Source organism: Triticum aestivum, chromosome 2A (genome assembly GCF_018294505.1).
Source record: "Triticum aestivum cultivar Chinese Spring chromosome 2A, IWGSC CS RefSeq v2.1, whole genome shotgun sequence".
In the NCBI taxonomy this organism is placed as follows: domain Eukaryota; kingdom Viridiplantae; phylum Streptophyta; class Magnoliopsida; order Poales; family Poaceae; genus Triticum; species Triticum aestivum.
Window position 1 is genome coordinate 582,661,651 of NC_057797.1, and position 16,707 is coordinate 582,678,357.

The window sequence follows — 16,707 nt, forward strand, 5'->3', positions numbered from 1 at the left end:
GAACTACCGAGCTGATTCTCCGGGTTGTTGAGTTATGTGACTAAGATCGTCTGCATCCGGAGGGCGGACATAGGTCCCTTGAAAGTTTGCTCGGAAAGCATCCTTGAGCTCTTCCCAGCTTCCAATTGTGTTTTCGGGAAGGCTTTTAAGCCAATGCCGGCTGGCCCTTTAAGCTTAAGGGGTAAATATTTTATGGCGTGGAGATCATCTCCTCTAGCCATGTGTATGTGGAGGATATAATCCTCGATCCAAACTCCAGGGTCTGTTGTTCCATCATATGCCTCTATGTTTATGGGTTTGAATCCCTCTGGAAATTCATAGCCTAGGACCTCATCGGTGAAACATAGGGGGTGTGCGGCGCCGCTGTATTTGGGTGTGCCGGATTCTGATGATGGCTTCATAGCGTTGCTTACAAGAGCTTGCTTTCTTGGCCCATAAATGGACCTGACTGGGCCATGATGCGAATCCTTAAGTGGGTCGCATGCCGATTTAGGTACGGCGCCGCTTGCCGCTTTATGGGGTCGTCTATCTGACCGTGTGGCTTTCTCATTTTTTGAATGCGAGGGCTCTAGGGCCTCTTTGTCGAATTCAGGCAGTAGCTTTCTTTTCAGATAGCTTTTAGTGCGGCGACTATCGCCGTATTTATCTGCGGTATTGATTACTTTGCTCCATCTAATCCGGAGTGCATCTTCCGCTGTTTTTAGCTTCCGCTTCTGCTTTTTAGGCTGCGTGCAGTTGGAACGAGCCTCTCGTAGAGATTCTTCTGCTCCATAAGTTTATCCGGCGTGAGGTCGTCCGGAATGCCGTTTTCGCCGGAGGAGGGATGTTCGGTTTCTCTCTCTGTGTTGCCCTGTTTGGACGGTTGCTCTAAGGCCTGCTCGTCGTCTACCGGCTCGTCCTGCTCTATGGCTGGGTTTTTATCGAGGCGAGGCTTGGGTCGGCGTTTACACCGACACTTTGATTGCTTTTCGGAGGGTCGATCTCCCGTTCCATCCCCTTTTTCCTCATTGTCGCTTCCTTTAGGGGTATCCACCATGTACACATCGTGAGATGAGGTGGCTGTCCAATGCCCTATGGGCGTTGGTTCGTCGGTATCTCCTGCATCGTCATCCATGCCGTCGATGTCTCCAGAGTCGAAGTTGAGCACGTCGTTTAAATTGTCGACAGTGGCTACCAAGTGGGTGGTGGGTGGGCTTTGAATTTCTTCATCGTCCGTATCCCATCCTCGCTGACCGTAGTTCGGCCAGGGCTCTCCTGATAAGGAGAAAGACTTGAAAGAGTTTAGGATATCACCAAAAGGCGAGTGCTGAAAGATGTCTACGGCGGTGAACTCCATTATCGGCGCCCAATCGGATTCGATCGGCAGGGGCGCGGGGGGTTCGGAGTTCGGAAAGGAGTTCGGATCCTTGGAGTCACGGGCCATGCAGAGTGTGGGGCTAGCGTTCGGCTCGATCGCTTTTGGGATCGCAGCCCCTGAGGTGACGTCCAACCGCTCATCCTCGATTGGCGCAATAGGCTCCGAATTTGGGGTCGGAACCGATGCGTGTGCGGCCTCCAGGACACTGTCCGGGGGCAGAGCTAGATCATGCCCCTCGAGATAGTGCGGCGCGCTTGGCCGTGGCTCGAACCCGTCGAAGATCAAGTCTCCGCGGATGTCAGCCGTGTAGTTTAAGCTTCCAAACCTGACTTGATGGCTAGGGGCGTAGCTTTTGATCTGCTCCAGGTGGCCGAGCGAATTGGCCCGCAGAGCGAAGCCGCCGAAGACGAAGATCTATCCGGGGAGAAAAGTCTCACCCTGGACGGCATCGTTGTTGATGATCAAAGGAGCCATCGGGCCTAAAGGCAACGACACAAAGGAACTCTCAATGAAAGCACCAATGTCGGTGTCAAAACCGGCGGATCTCGGGTAGGGGGTCCCGAACTGTGCGTCTAGGACGTATGGTAACAGGAGGCAGGGAACACGATGTTTTACCCAGGTTCGGGCCCTCTTGATGGAGGTAAAACCCTACGTCCTGCTTGATTTATATTGATGATATGGGTAGTACAAGAGTAGATCTACCACGAGATCAAGGAGGCTAAACCCTAGAAGCTAGCCTATGGTATGATTGTTGTGTATGGAGTTGATTGCCTATGGACTACAACCCTCCGGTTTATATAGACACCGGATAGGGTTAGGGTTACATAGAGTCGGTTACAATGGTAGGAGATCTTGAATATCCGCATCACCAAGCTTGCCTTCCACGCCAAGGAAAGTCCCATCCGGACACGGGACGAAGTCTTCAATCTTGTATCTTCATAGTCCAGGAGTCCGGCTGAAGGTATAGTCCGGCTACCCGAACACCCCCTAATCCAGGACTCCCTCATCAGCCATCTGCTCGCAATCATCGGATCTTTCTGCCTGATGTGGATATGTCCATTGAAGCCATTTATCCTGAGCCTGCTAAGGAGCCTCTTAGTCTTGAGAATGCGGAGCATCAAAGTTTCTCTCAGAACATTGAAGGAGTTGAAGCAGTCACTCGTGTTTATCCTCTGGCTGGAACTACACGTGCACCTCATCGTGCCCGTACTGAAGCCACCGAAAGCACTATTGCCCAACGACCCAAGAAGCGATCTCGTGTTCTCAATGACCGAGAGCTTCTAGTGGCTCTTCATCAGAAATAGGATAGGCATCATGACTGGCTGAAGCGCCAAATGCAAAGCCTCTTGGTGGATGTTAACCGCATTCACAATCTTGCCACCAAGAATGTCTTTGTTGCCCATGAAACCTCTCGACGCACATGGAAAAGGCTGACGCTTATGTGCTCTGAAGATGATCTTCACGAGGATGGCTTCTCTGAACGCTTCAAGTTTGACTCAACACCTCCTCGAAGGGCAGTGCTGCGATGAACTCCATCTCTTGAAAACTCTGAGTTCTCTTCCTCTGTGGCAACTGTGAATGCCAGAGTGATCGAGGACGAAGACGATGCTACTTCACCGCCCCCTCCTTCAGCATGCTTCGACACTGCTCCAAGTTCTTCTGCACCGCCGAACACCACCGACGATCCTGCTGCTTCACCTACTTTTCATGGGAACGAGTAGATGCTCTATGTCTTCAAACCTTTTTGGTCCTTACTGACAAAAGGGGGAGAAGCATATGAGTTTGATAGTCTTCAAGCGGGTCTATATGGGCGGTTGCTTTATATTTTGCCTAGTGTTTACAACTCTCGTTTTGATACATTTGGTTCTTTGAGTTGTAACACCTAAACTCGATGGTCGTCTGCTACTTATTTGCTACTTTATGAGGCAATGATAAATTCCGCATGTGCGACGATAAATTCCACACTTAGATCATTTTGCAGACGTCCATTTTCCATTATGCATGTCATTATCTTCACATACCTTCACATGCATAATGAATTGTCATCATAAGTTGAAGAGAATCTCCACGAGTACAACCTGCCATGTGCATTTGCATTCCAAAAGCAAATTACTTATATGCACATCTTCAGGGGGAGCCCTTGCAACTTATGAAGACAATTCCTTATCCTTTACAATTTCACATATTATATTCCCCGTTGAAAACTTCAACTAGTTTGTCATCAATCACCAAAAAGGGGGAGATTGTAAGTGCATCTAGTGCCACCCCTAGTTGGTTTTGGAGTATTGACGACAAACCTAGATGCGGGACTAATGTGTTTGTGAGAATTGCAGGATAACACAGGTAGAAGTCCCTCATTGATTCGGTTTTCCTACCAGAGATGACCCCTAAAAATATATGAAGACATTGAAGTCAAAGGTGGTATGTGAAGATATTCACATTGAAGACTATGACAAGAGAAGACATCGCATGAAGCCTATGGAGCTCAAAGACTCAGATCTTTCGTAGTTCTTTTTCTTCTTTATTGAGTCATAGGAACCACCGTACTGTTAAGTGGGGTCCAAGAGAACCAGTCAGCATGACTGAAGTGATGCTTAAACAAAACATATGTCTTCGAGTGAAGACTATGAGAGCGAATCTTGTCCAGAGTCGGACAAGTCAGCTTTGCTTGTAGCCCAAGTAAAATTGTTGTGTGTGTTTGAAATCTGACCGTTGGAACACGTGTCAGTTCCTTAGTGACCCAGGGTCATTTCGGACAAATCAGGCCGGGTTGCCTAGTGGCTATAAATAGCCCACCCCCTACAACCATAAACGGTTGGCTGCTCAGAGTTAAAGTACGGCTTTTGTCGTGTGAGAGCAACCCACGTCGAAGCCTTTGAGAGAGAATTCCTTGCGAGGATAAAGCCCTAACCACCCAGAGCCAAAGAGTGTTAGGCATCACTTAAGTCTTCCTGTCTGTGTGATCTGAAGACTTATTACACTTGAGGACTATGAATCCTCCAGCCGGTTAGGCGTCATGTTCTGAGCATCCAAGAGTCATTGTGGATCGCTGGTGAACGAAGTCTGTGAAGGTTTGGGAGTCTACCTTGAAGACTTACCAGAGTGATTGGGCGAGGTCTGTGTGACCTTAGCTCAAGGGGAATACGGTGAGGACTGGGTGTCTTGAGCTGCGTGTTCAGGACTGGGTGTCCGGGACTGTGTGTCCTCAGGTTTAAATACCTAGCCGCCCTAACCAGACGTACAGTTGTCAAAGCAACTGGAACTGGTCCAACAAATCATTGTCTTCAATGAGTCACTGGTTTCATCCTTCCCTTCCCTTTACTTACTGTTGGTCCTTGTGAAATCATCGTATGATTGCACTATCTTTTGTCTTCACTGAGTGACTGCTTGTTCTGATTGGCTTCTTAATATCTTCCTACCTGATCCTTACTACCTAGCTGCTATTAGCCATTGTGCTTTCACTTCATTGAATACTTGACTATGGTTTGCGTAGTGTAGTCTACCTTCCGCTGCATGGTAATAGGTTTATTTCTATCATTTGTCTTCGAAACATCCACGTTTTGAAGACTTCATAAAAATCGCCTATTCACCCCCCTTTAGTCGATATAACGCACTTTCAGCTAGGTTGAAGACATTGCTTGAAACAGGGATGTACAAAAGTCTCAAAGGGCATCAGACACTATGTGATGTCCTCAAAAGGCAGATCCTGAACCAAAACCCTAGGAAAGAGGGTGTTGGGTTCGAAAGGAAAATGAATGCTGATGGCTCTTACTGGAAACCTAAGCAGTACCCCAAAACCACATGGGTTGCTGCAAAGGAACCTTCAGCGGATCCATCCACCCTATCTGGCTTCACTTGTGCTAATCCCATTGTTATTGATGAATCCTTTGATGCAAACTATAAACTGTTTAAGAATCAGAATGGTGAAGTGTTTGCCAGGTATATTGGTAGTAACTGCAGGAATGGGCCGCCTATGAAGAAAGTCTGGGTGCCGAAATGGTGTTTGGAGAATCTTCCTGTGAATGTCGTCATGACACCACAAGTGAAGAAGACAAACCCAGACCACAGGCTTCATATGGTCCAAAGGCTTCATACAGACAGAGGACTCACCTGAGTCGCACTAACGCAAATGTTTTGCAGGGAAACCTTACTCAGGCCTATGAATATGAGCGCGTTTCATCAAACCGCCATGTTCATAAGACCAAAAACTATTCTGCTTATCCTTATGAGTACTATTGTCCACCTGCAAGACTTTTTGCTAGGGCTCCAAAGCCAAAGTTCTCAGATGCTGCACTTAGACTCATTGCTTCGAAGCCACCCTTGAAGACGTGGGTGGCTAAGAAAGCTTAACTCTCTTTTGCAGGGAAAGGTCTCCAGCCGAAAACCAAAATCGTCTGAAACCATTGCTGGGGACCTTAAACATCTTGTAGGGCGCAAGATCAAATGCCCAAATGGTCTTATTATGTATTTTGTTCCTGAGTCGCTTGCCACTTGCCCTATCAGTCCTAACCTTGATCTAAGCTTTCATAATCCACTTTCTCGTCAAATGTTTATGCTTCACAATTCTCTTTGTGAAGCCTATCCCCTAACTGCACTGTAGGGTACGACACCAACTGCTTCAGAATGGATTATTGATAGTGGGTGTACTAATCACATGACTGGCAAGTGAAGCCTTCTTATGGACTCAACCTTATGTCCATCTGACAAAAGTCACATCACATTTGCTGACATTGGTAAAAGCAAGGTATTGGGTCTAGGTAGAGTTGCAATCTCAAAGGATCAACACATGGATAAAGTCATGCTTGTTGAATCCCTTGGTTTCAACTTAATGTCTGTCTCCATGCTTTGCGATTTAAACATGATTGTGATGTTTGGAAAATATCGTTGCCTTGTTCTAATGGAATCTGACAAGTCTCTAGTGTTTGAAGGGTATCGGAAAGATGATTTGTACATGGTAGATTTCTCAGCAGGACCACAACTTGCCGTATGTCTTCTAGCAAAAGCTTCTGAATGCTGGCTCTGGCATCAGAGGCTAGGGAATGCTGGCATGAGGAACCTCCACACCCTTGCAAGGAAGAAGCATGTCATAGGCATCGAGGGCATCAAGTTCAAGAAGGATCACTTATGCGGTGCCTGTTATGACACCCCAAAAATTTGGCCTTGTTTTATTAAATTAAAATTTTGCTAGGAATTAAAACTTTGGATTTCTGAGCTCCATTTTGATTTTTTTAAATCATTTCCTTCCCTGTTATGATGAGTTTTTCCAAAGAGAAAACTTTTCAAATATGTTTTTGGACTTGTTTAACCTCTCAAGAAAAACTTTCCTTTTATCAGTATAACTAATTAACTAAGTTAATTGCTTGATCTTTACCTTCTTGAAAATAGTTTTTCAAGGTTATATGGCCATATTTGAACTACAACCATTTGATAGATTCAATTAAAATTTCCACAAAAATTTGGAGATGTCATGTGATGTTTTTAAATCACTTTTATGCAAAAATATATTTCATTCATGAAATATTTTGAGCCCTACACTCAGTTTTTCTTCTCTGGTTCAGAGTGCATTTTGCACTACAACCCTTTTATATATTTCTTTAAAACTTCTACCAAAATTAGGGGAGGTCAGTAGGAGCATATTATTCCATTTTGTGCAAAAATCCAGGGTTGTTCTTTGAAAATATTGAGTGAATCAACCTCATTTCCATTCTGGACCAACTTGATGATTTGTACAGCAACCACCATTTTAATTGCTCCTATATCCATGATTACTTTTTCTACTGGTAGTCCCCCTTGCCAAACCCTTAAGTCCAGGAGCATGCGTCCATTGGATTAATTTTGGTTCATGAAATAATGCCATTTATTTCCTGTCCAGAATTGAAATTCTGCTAGACTTGCACTAACAAGTTTGTGCATTTCACCAACTAACATCACCACCCTCTCTTTCTTCCACAGAGACACTGATTTGGAGATTTTGGCCACTCCAAGAAATGCCTAAGTGACCTTAGCATTTTGTCAAACACCCTATGGGCATGATCTGTTTTGGCATGAAGTTTTGGTTTGCACTGTGAACCTGATCTCCTGACCAAACCAGCTTGTCTACTGATCCCCTTGCAAGCCATAGCCTAGAACTGCTAATCCTCAGCTCCAACCAAGCCATCTAGCAGGCCAGGGCATTTCGCCGAACAGATGGTCGGCGTGCTCTGGGCATGCCCAGAGCGCGCATATTGCAGCCGCGCACACGAGCCGACACGCTGGCCCCCACGGTTTTGGCTCGCTCTGCAGCACCTCGCCACGCGCTACCCTTCTCACCGCAACGCGCCAAGCAGCCCCCGCCACGCCCGGCAGGCCAAGAGCTAGCCGCCGCCGCCACCGACAGCCCCTGCTCCATTCAGCGCCGCCCAAGCCACCCCGGCTCGCCACCTGGCCCCGGCACAGCCCGAGCTCATCCACACGGGTGTCCGCTAGCGTTCGTCGCCGCCACGTCGCCCTAGCTACAGAGAGACGGTTCGCCGGAGAGCTTATCCCCACTGCCGCGGAACCGACCTTGGCGCGCTATAAATGGACCCCCCGAGCTTCCCCGAGCACGCAGGCGACCTTATGCTACCCCCATGACGCTCCCCTGCCTCGCATTCGACCCGGGGAGGCCTCCTTCCTCATCTCCGGCAACTCCGGCCGCCGCCACTGCCCCGGCCAATCCGGCACCTCCAGTACCTCCCCCTCTCCGTTCTCTTCGCCAGGAACTTCCTCATCCTCCCATGAACCTTTCCCACTACTTGATTTTGATCGGGAACCATCACCGCCACAATGTCACTTCGCCACCGAAGCTTTCCTCCGCCGCGGAGCTCACCGCCGGCAGCTCCCTCCACCTCCAGCTACCCTGCGACCACCGGGAGGACCGCACTGGAGTGGCGGATCCATCCCCACCCTCAGGGCCCCGCGAGGAGCCGCCAGTCGCCGGCGACAATCGCTGGAGCTCCGCCTCCGCTCGGGACAGAGGAAGGAGAGGGAAAGAGACTAGTCAAACCTGACTAGTGGGCCCCCTGGACCCACTGTCAGCGACCCCGTGCCTGTCCACATGGGATTAAGTGAAGACGTAATCTGCCTAGTATGTTTTCCCCGCTCCGAAAGCGTATTCCCCTCCGAAGCGTTTTCTTTTCTGTTTTAATTTAAATAACAGATTTGACCAGAACTTTGACTGGCTATAACTTTTTAAATATAACTCCAAATGAATTAATTCTTTTTCCTACATCTCTCAAATATTGTCTAGTTTATTTTAAGATTTATTTGAATATTTTCCAAACAACTTTTTTGTACTGTTTTTGAAATAGGTGTTATTTGCATATTCTTGAAAATAGGATTTTTGGGAGAGAAAGAAGCTTTCAAAAAATTTGGAGAGCACCCCCACCTCTCCACACCATGAAGGCAAGCATTCTGAACCCTGGCATAATGTTTGTGGTGTGTTATTTGACACGTTTATAACACCACCTTACTTCGGAGGACTTGTCATTTCATGTGACATGATCATTTGCATGGAAGCATATCAGTGATTTCCTTGCTGTTGGAAATGAATATTATTGTGATGGTAATCCTCCTCATGTGCCTTGCATGCATGCCGGAAAGGAATCCGGGAAAGCCTCGGCCTTGGGTAGGCGTGAGCTTGTCACCGGTCCCCGTTAGGACGGTTATGTCCAGCATGGCATGGTAAGGTACATTGAGTGGTGATTTCTTCGGTTGGAATATATTTGTTATACATGTCATGCAGGGAACTCATAAGCCTCCTGAGTCGGCCATAGATCGAGTCTTGTTCTGGTAACCCCCATACTTGTTTTCGTACTGCCACTGGTCCCTACCGTAGGTGGGGTATGGTTCAGTAAGTTGTTAACCCTTGTCTTGGCACACACCGTACAGAGAGGCCATGGTGGAAGATACCGGTTGTAGCCGGTAGGCATGCCACCTGGTCCGGGGGCATGGGTGTATCCGGTTGGGACCGAGAGGGGGGCACCCCTTAGAGCGCGCGATAGAAATTTGATCCCATGCTACGCGAGGTTGTAGCCTCCCCACTTAGAGTTTTGCTTAACAGGTGTCATGGGTGATTCCAGACACGAGTGAAAGCTGGTGTGTGCAAGTCAGGTGTGTTTCGATTAAAAGACCGTAGACGGAATTAGTCCGATGGACTAAAGGAATCCGTTACTCGTGGGTAAAGAGTACACTCTCTGCAGAGATATTAAACCTATTCGAATAGCCGTGTCCATGGTTAAGGATTACAGTCTGGGATGGGTCAGGTATCGGTCTTAGTGTCGGTCTTCGGAGGTGAAACGGTTAACCAGAAATGGAATTACTACTCGTGACTTGTGATATCTATGATTATTATTATTGTTGACTAACCCGTGATATTATTGTTATTACCGAGTATCTCTGGGATGGTTCTACCTCCGGGATATTCATTATGATTATTTCTTTTAAAGCCCTTTATGTGGTGTCGCTCAGACGCCCGACTGTGGCATTTCTTTTAAAGCCCTTTATGTGGTGTCGCTCAGACGCCCGACTGTGGCATTTCTTTTAAAGCCCTTTATGTGGTGTCGCTCAGACGCCCGACTGTGGCATTTCTTTTAAAGCCCTTTATGTGGTGTCGCTCAGACGCCCAACTGTGGCATTTCTTTTAAAGCCCTTTATGTGGTGTCGCTAAGACGCCCGACTGTGGCATTGCTTGCTATTTGTTTCATAAATTTTTATACTACCATGTTATTGCATTTTTATAAATAACTTGCTTGCACGCATATGAGTTTCATTGTGACTGACGTCATGGGCATAAAATATTTTTAGTACATCATTGTTATATTATACCTGTGTTCATAATGTTTGCGAGTACATTCAAAGTACTCACTGGCTTGTCCCTAACTATTGTCTTGGCCAGATTTTCTTGCACGGAGAGGAGCGACGCGATGCCAGCCCCGGAACCCACTCAATGGAGATAGCAGCCTCGCGAAGATAGGAATTAACCTGGTCAGCTGTTCCCGTGGGAAATGGAGTCCCATAGACACTGATGTTTCACAACCCGCTTCCGCCATCAACCACTAGAAACCATTTGTTGTACTCACTGGCCAGAATGGTCTTGTACTACATATTTTGTATTTTGCTTGGAATTTCTGTATCAAGTTGGAGCCTCATCAGCTAACAGTAATCCTGGGGCTGATGAGCACGACGGTCTTTTCTGGAAATTTATTACCCGGAAAACCGGTCGTGACAGACTTGGTATCAGAGCCAGGCTGACCATTGGCTAATCCTATCTTAGCCAGGTCAATAAACTTAGGCAAACCAACCCACTAGACCTTAGCCAAACCCCAGCCAAGCTTCTCGTGCAAGATAGCCACACAGTGACCCAACACCTTTTTGGCAGTCGATGCCCAACCTATCAACCTAACCTGTCACTCATACGCCAGTGATTGGCCCCTAAATAGTCCTTTCTCGCAAGCGTGCGAAGGAAGACTCCGTCCCCTTTTTCTTATAAAAAGGGCACGCTAGCCTCAACCCAGCACAGCACAGCCGCTACCCCAAACCGAGCCACAATGCCTGGACCTATAGTGCACAACGAAACCACAGCAACCAACCTTGGAGGTTTTGTGACTATCCTCGCAAACCTCACCCGTCGTGCCTACGCGTTAGAGGAGCCACCAGAATATGTTGTGTATCGAGGACCCATGAGCGGTGAAGACCGTCAATTCTGGGCCACTGTGCACATCTACGGTAGGGGACTAGCACCCGAGCGCCCCTACAGGTTCACTGGAAGGACAACTTCCTTTGAGCCACAAGCCATCCAGCTAGCCGCTCGAGAGGCTATAGTTCATCTCAGGCACTTGTCGCCCAGAGTTAACTGTCGCTCGTTCCACTACTACCCCAGACGTGAAGGGTATGGTAGACCACCCCAAGTTGCCAACGGAGATCACGAGACGGACCCCGCATTGTTTCACCTAGTGCGCTATGTAAGTGCACTAGAGGCACTGTTCGACCAGATCACTATTGATTTAATTGCAGCTCGTGGAGAGCTGGTTCGTCGAGCCCCGGCGAGAGGAGAAAACGAGCCCAACGCCGACAACCCAGTCGTGCTGTTTGGACAACCGATCGAGACCCCAAGATCTGCCCCAGCCATCGGCCAAGGTGCTACGATAACCCCAGAGGTGCTTCGTCGCATTTTGGGAGCACACTCCAACGGAGTTGTGGCCAACAATCCCCGCGATGGTCATCATCACTACCCCGACCCTGCAGTTCCCCCGCCATCTCCGACTAATCCCGGCAGTGAGACACGTGGAGAAGCCTCGACATCCACCAGGCACGCCCGTTTAGACATGAACGAGGTAGACTAAGCCGTATGAGTAGCACCAAGTTTCAATGTATCCTCGCTTTGTAATCATGCGACCGCGTATTTTAACGCAGCATGTCTTTGTGCCTCTGCTTTAATAGTAGCCTTGCATTTTTGGTCAGCGCATAGCTGCATATTTTCCGGGCACGACTACCAAAACCAACCCGACGACAACCACAGTAACACGTCTCTTTATGAGATATGTGTATCTTCGACACTGACCTTTAGAGCTAAGCTGGCAAATTTATTACCTTTCACCACGGTAAAACGACCCGGCTCCATTGCTATATAAAGACCACCTTGTGACCTTACCCAACAACCCTCACTTTGTGCACAACACTCACGCTTTTTCCTGTCATGCCGAGCCCCAGCATTCATCTGAGAACCCCAGATGCAACCCCAGGTAGCTTTGTCAAAATATTGTGGGATTTTACCCGCAGTACCATGGGTTCTACCCAGCCACCTCAGTACGAGCTGTTCAAATCGAGGATCACCCCATCCACCTCGGAATATTGGGCAGCAGTACACATTCCTCCTGTAGACCCTAACCAAGATCCAATAGAAGTTTCCTTTGTGGGGAAATCTATGCCAACCCCACACCTGGCCATAGAAGCTGCTGCGAAAGAAGCGATTGCTCGTCTTCGATCCGCAGTACCCTATGCCCGCGAACGAGGATATTATTACTTTCCGAGTCGTGCAGCACCCGGAGAAGTAACATCTTTTCCCGATGGACGTATTGAGAGAGACCCAGTTCTGGCCAACCTTATCCAGTACATCATTGCTCAAGAGCATTTGAACCAGCGAGTGATGGATTATCTCCAGGGCCTCGCAGATTTAAATCCTCAGATTGCCATCGGCAGACCACTGAGACCCGACCCGGAGAGACGCATACATCGACTGGTCAATCCACTTCCTCCGATAGAAGAGGAGTGTATCCCTTTACCAGAGACATTTTATCAGGACCCCACCCAGTTACCATTTTCATTTTAGACGTCGCTATTGTATTTGTTCCTTGCAACATTTATTTATGTGTGTGACTTATGCGTGATACCCTGAGTTTGTACGACGAGTCAATTATTTGGCTTCTACTAATGTGTGTAGTTTTTGTTGTGGATTATGCTCCTAAAAAATTAACTGTTTTTCCCTCGCAAAATCCTGGAGTGAGACTTCTTTTTCCTGAATTGCTACACCTGCCACTTCACGACGCGGATTAATTAATTTCACACAGCACCATGGCAGCAGTCTCACAACCGCTCGAACGCATATGGAGTATTTGTTTTTCACAACGGCTCTCAGCAAATCTCGAGGACGAGATTTTTCTTAAGGGGGATAGTATTATGACACCCCAAAAATTTGGCCTTGTTTTATTAAATTAAAATTTTGCTAGGAATTAAAACTTTGGATTTCTGAGCTCCATTTTGATTTTTTTAAATCATTTCCTTCCCTGTTATGATGAGTTTTTCCAAAGAGAAAACTTTTCAAATATGTTTTTGGACTTGTTTAACCTCTCAAGAAAAACTTTCCTTTTATCAGTATAACTAATTAACTAAGTTAATTGCTTGATCTTTACCTTCTTGAAAATAGTTTTTCAAGGTTATATGGCCATATTTGAACTACAACCATTTGATAGATTCAATTAAAATTTCCACAAAAATTTGGAGATGTCATGTGATGTTTTTAAATCACTTTTATGCAAAAATATATTTCATTCATGAAATATTTTGAGCCCTACACTCAGTTTTTCTTCTCTGGTCCAGAGTGCATTTTGCACTACAACCCTTTTATATATTTCTTTAAAACTTCTACCAAAATTAGGGGAGGTCAGTAGGAGCATATTATTCCATTTTGTGCAAAAATCCAGGGTTGTTCTTTGAAAATATTGAGTGAATCAACCTCATTTCCATTCTGGACCAACTTGATGATTTGTACATCAACCACCATTTTAATTGCTCCTATATCCATGATTACTTTTTCTACTGGTAGTCCCCCTTGCCAAACCCTTAAGTCCAGGAGCATGCGCCCATTGGATTAATTTTGGTTCATGAAATAATGCCATTTATTTCCTATCCAGAATTGAAATTCTGCTAGACTTGCACTAACAAGTTTGTGCATTTCACCAACTAACATCACCACCCTCTCTTTCTTCCACAGAGACACTGATTTGGAGATTTTGGCCACTCCAAGAAATGCCTAAGTGACCTTAGCATTTTGTCAAACACCCTATGGGCATGATCTGTTTTGGCATGAAGTTTTGGTTTGCACTGTGAACCTAATCTCCTAACCAAACCAGCTTGTCTACTGATCCCCTTGCAAGCCATAGCCTAGAACTGCTAATCCTCAGCTCCAACCAAGCCATCTAGCAGGCCAGGGCATTTCGCTGAACAGATGGTCGGCGTGCTCTGGGCACGCCCAGAGCGCGCATATTGCAGCCGCGCACACGAGCCGACACGCTGGCCCCCACGGTTTTGGCTCGCTCTGCAGCACCTCGCCACGCGCTACCCTTCTCACCGCAACGCGCCAAGCAGCCCCCGCCACGCCCGGCAGGCCAAGAGCTAGCCGCCGCCGCCGCCGACAGCCCCTGCTCCATTCAGCGCCGCCCAAGCCACCCCGACTCGCCACCTGGCCCCGGCACAGCCCGAGCTCATCCACACGGGTGTCCGCTAGCGTTTGTCGCCGCCACGTCGCCCTAGCTACAAAGAGACGGTTCGCCGGAGAGCTTATCCCCACCGCCGCGGAACCGACCTTGGCGCGCTATAAATGGACCCCCGAGCTTCCCCGAGCACGCAGGCGACCTTATGCTACCCCCATGACGCTCCCCTGCCTCGCATTCGACCCGGGGAGGCCTCCTTCCTCATCTCCGGCAACTCCGGCCGCCGCCACCGCCCCGGCCAATCCGGCACCTCCAGTACCTCCCCCTCTCCGTTCTCTTCGCCAGGAACTTCCTCATCCTCCCATGAACCTTTCCCACTACTTGATTTTGATCGGGAACCATCGCCGCCACAATGTCACTTCGCCACAGTCTGGGATGGGTCAGGTATCGGTCTTAGTGTCGGTCTTCGGAGGTGAAACGGTTAACCAGAAATGGAATTACTACTTGTGACTTGTGATATCTATGATTATTATTATTGTTGACTAACCCGTGATATTATTGTTATTACCGAGTATCTCTGGGATGGTTCTACCTCCGGGATATTCATTATGATTATTTCTTTTAAAGCCCTTTATGTGGTGTCGCTCAGACGCCCGACTGTGGCATTTCTTTTAAAGCCCTTTATGTGGTGTCGCTCAGACGCCCGACTGTGGCATTTCTTTTAAAGCCCTTTATGTGGTGTCGCTCAGACGCCCGACTGTGGCATTTCTTTTAAAGCCCTTTATGTGGTGTCGCTCAGACGCCCAACTGTGGCATTTCTTTTAAAGCCCTTTATGTGGTGTCGCTAAGACGCCCGACTGTGGCATTGCTTGCTATTTGTTTCATAAATTTTTATACTACCATGTTATTGCATTTTTATAAATAACTTGCTTGCACGCATATGAGTTTCATTGTGACTGACGTCATGGGCATAAAATATTTTTAGTACATCATTGTTATATTATACCTGTGTTCATAATGTTTGCGAGTACATTCAAAGTACTCACTGGCTTGTCCCTGGCTATTGTCTTGGCCAGATTTTCTTGCACGGAGAGGAGCGACGCGATGCCAGCCCCGGAACCCACTCAATGGAGATAGCAGCCTCGCGAAGATAGGAATTAACCTGGTCAGCTGTTCCCGTGGGAAATGGAGTCCCATAGACACTGATGTTTCACAACCCGCTTCCGCCATCAACCACTAGAAACCATTTGTTGTACTCACTGGCCAGAATGGTCTTGTACTACATATTTTGTATTTTGCTTGGAATTTCTGTATCAAGTTGGAGCCTCATCAGCTAACAGTAATCCTGGGGCTGATGAGCACGACGGTCTTTTCTGGAAATTTATTACCCGGAAAACCGGTCGTGACACCTGTGAAGCAGGAAAGATGACGAGGGCCAAGCATCCCTCGAAGACAATCATGACAATGACTCAACCCTTTGAACTGCTCCAGATGGACCTTTTCGGTCCCACTCATTACTCAACTCTTACTACTACTGCTTGTCTCTATGGCTTTATCATTGTTGATGATTATTCAAGATATACCTGGGTGCATATAATCCTCTACAAGACTGAAGTGCAGGATGTCTTCAGACGCTTCGCCAATCGAGCCATGAACAACTATGGCATCAAGATCAAGCACATCAGAAGTGACAATGGCACTGAATTCAAGAACACTGGTCTAGACACTTATCTTGATACTTTGGGCATTACACATGAATTCTCAGCTCCGTACACACTGCAGCAGAATGGCGTCGTGGAACGCAAGAACAGAACACTCATTGAGATGGCCCGGACAATGCTTGATGAATACAAGACTCCAAGAAAGTTCTGGCCTGAAGCCATTGATACTGCATGCCATATCATCAACCGTGTGTATCTTCACAAACTTCTCAACAAGACATCCTATGAGCTCCTTACTGGCAAGAAGCCAAATGTCAGTTACTTCAGAGTATTTGGTACCAGGTGCTGGATCAAGGATCCACATCACACTTCAAAATTTGCACCAAAAGCACATGAAGGTTTTATGCTTGGATATGGAAAGGATTCGCACTCCTACAGAGTCTTCGACCTTTTTCACTATAAAGTGGTTGAAACAGTGGATATGCGGTTCGATGAGACTAACGGCTCACAAACAGAGCACCCGCCAAATGTGCTAGATGAAGTTCCATCCAGTGAATCAATCAAACTTATGGGAACTGGAGAAATCATAACATCTGATTCTCAGCCTGAAGAGGAACTTATCATCTCCGCACCTGATCAAACAGAAGACAATGCTCAGCCTGAAGACAATCCTTCTAACGATGACAATGATCAGCAAGAGCAAAATCTTCGTCCTGTACATCCTCGTGTTGCAAATGAAGTA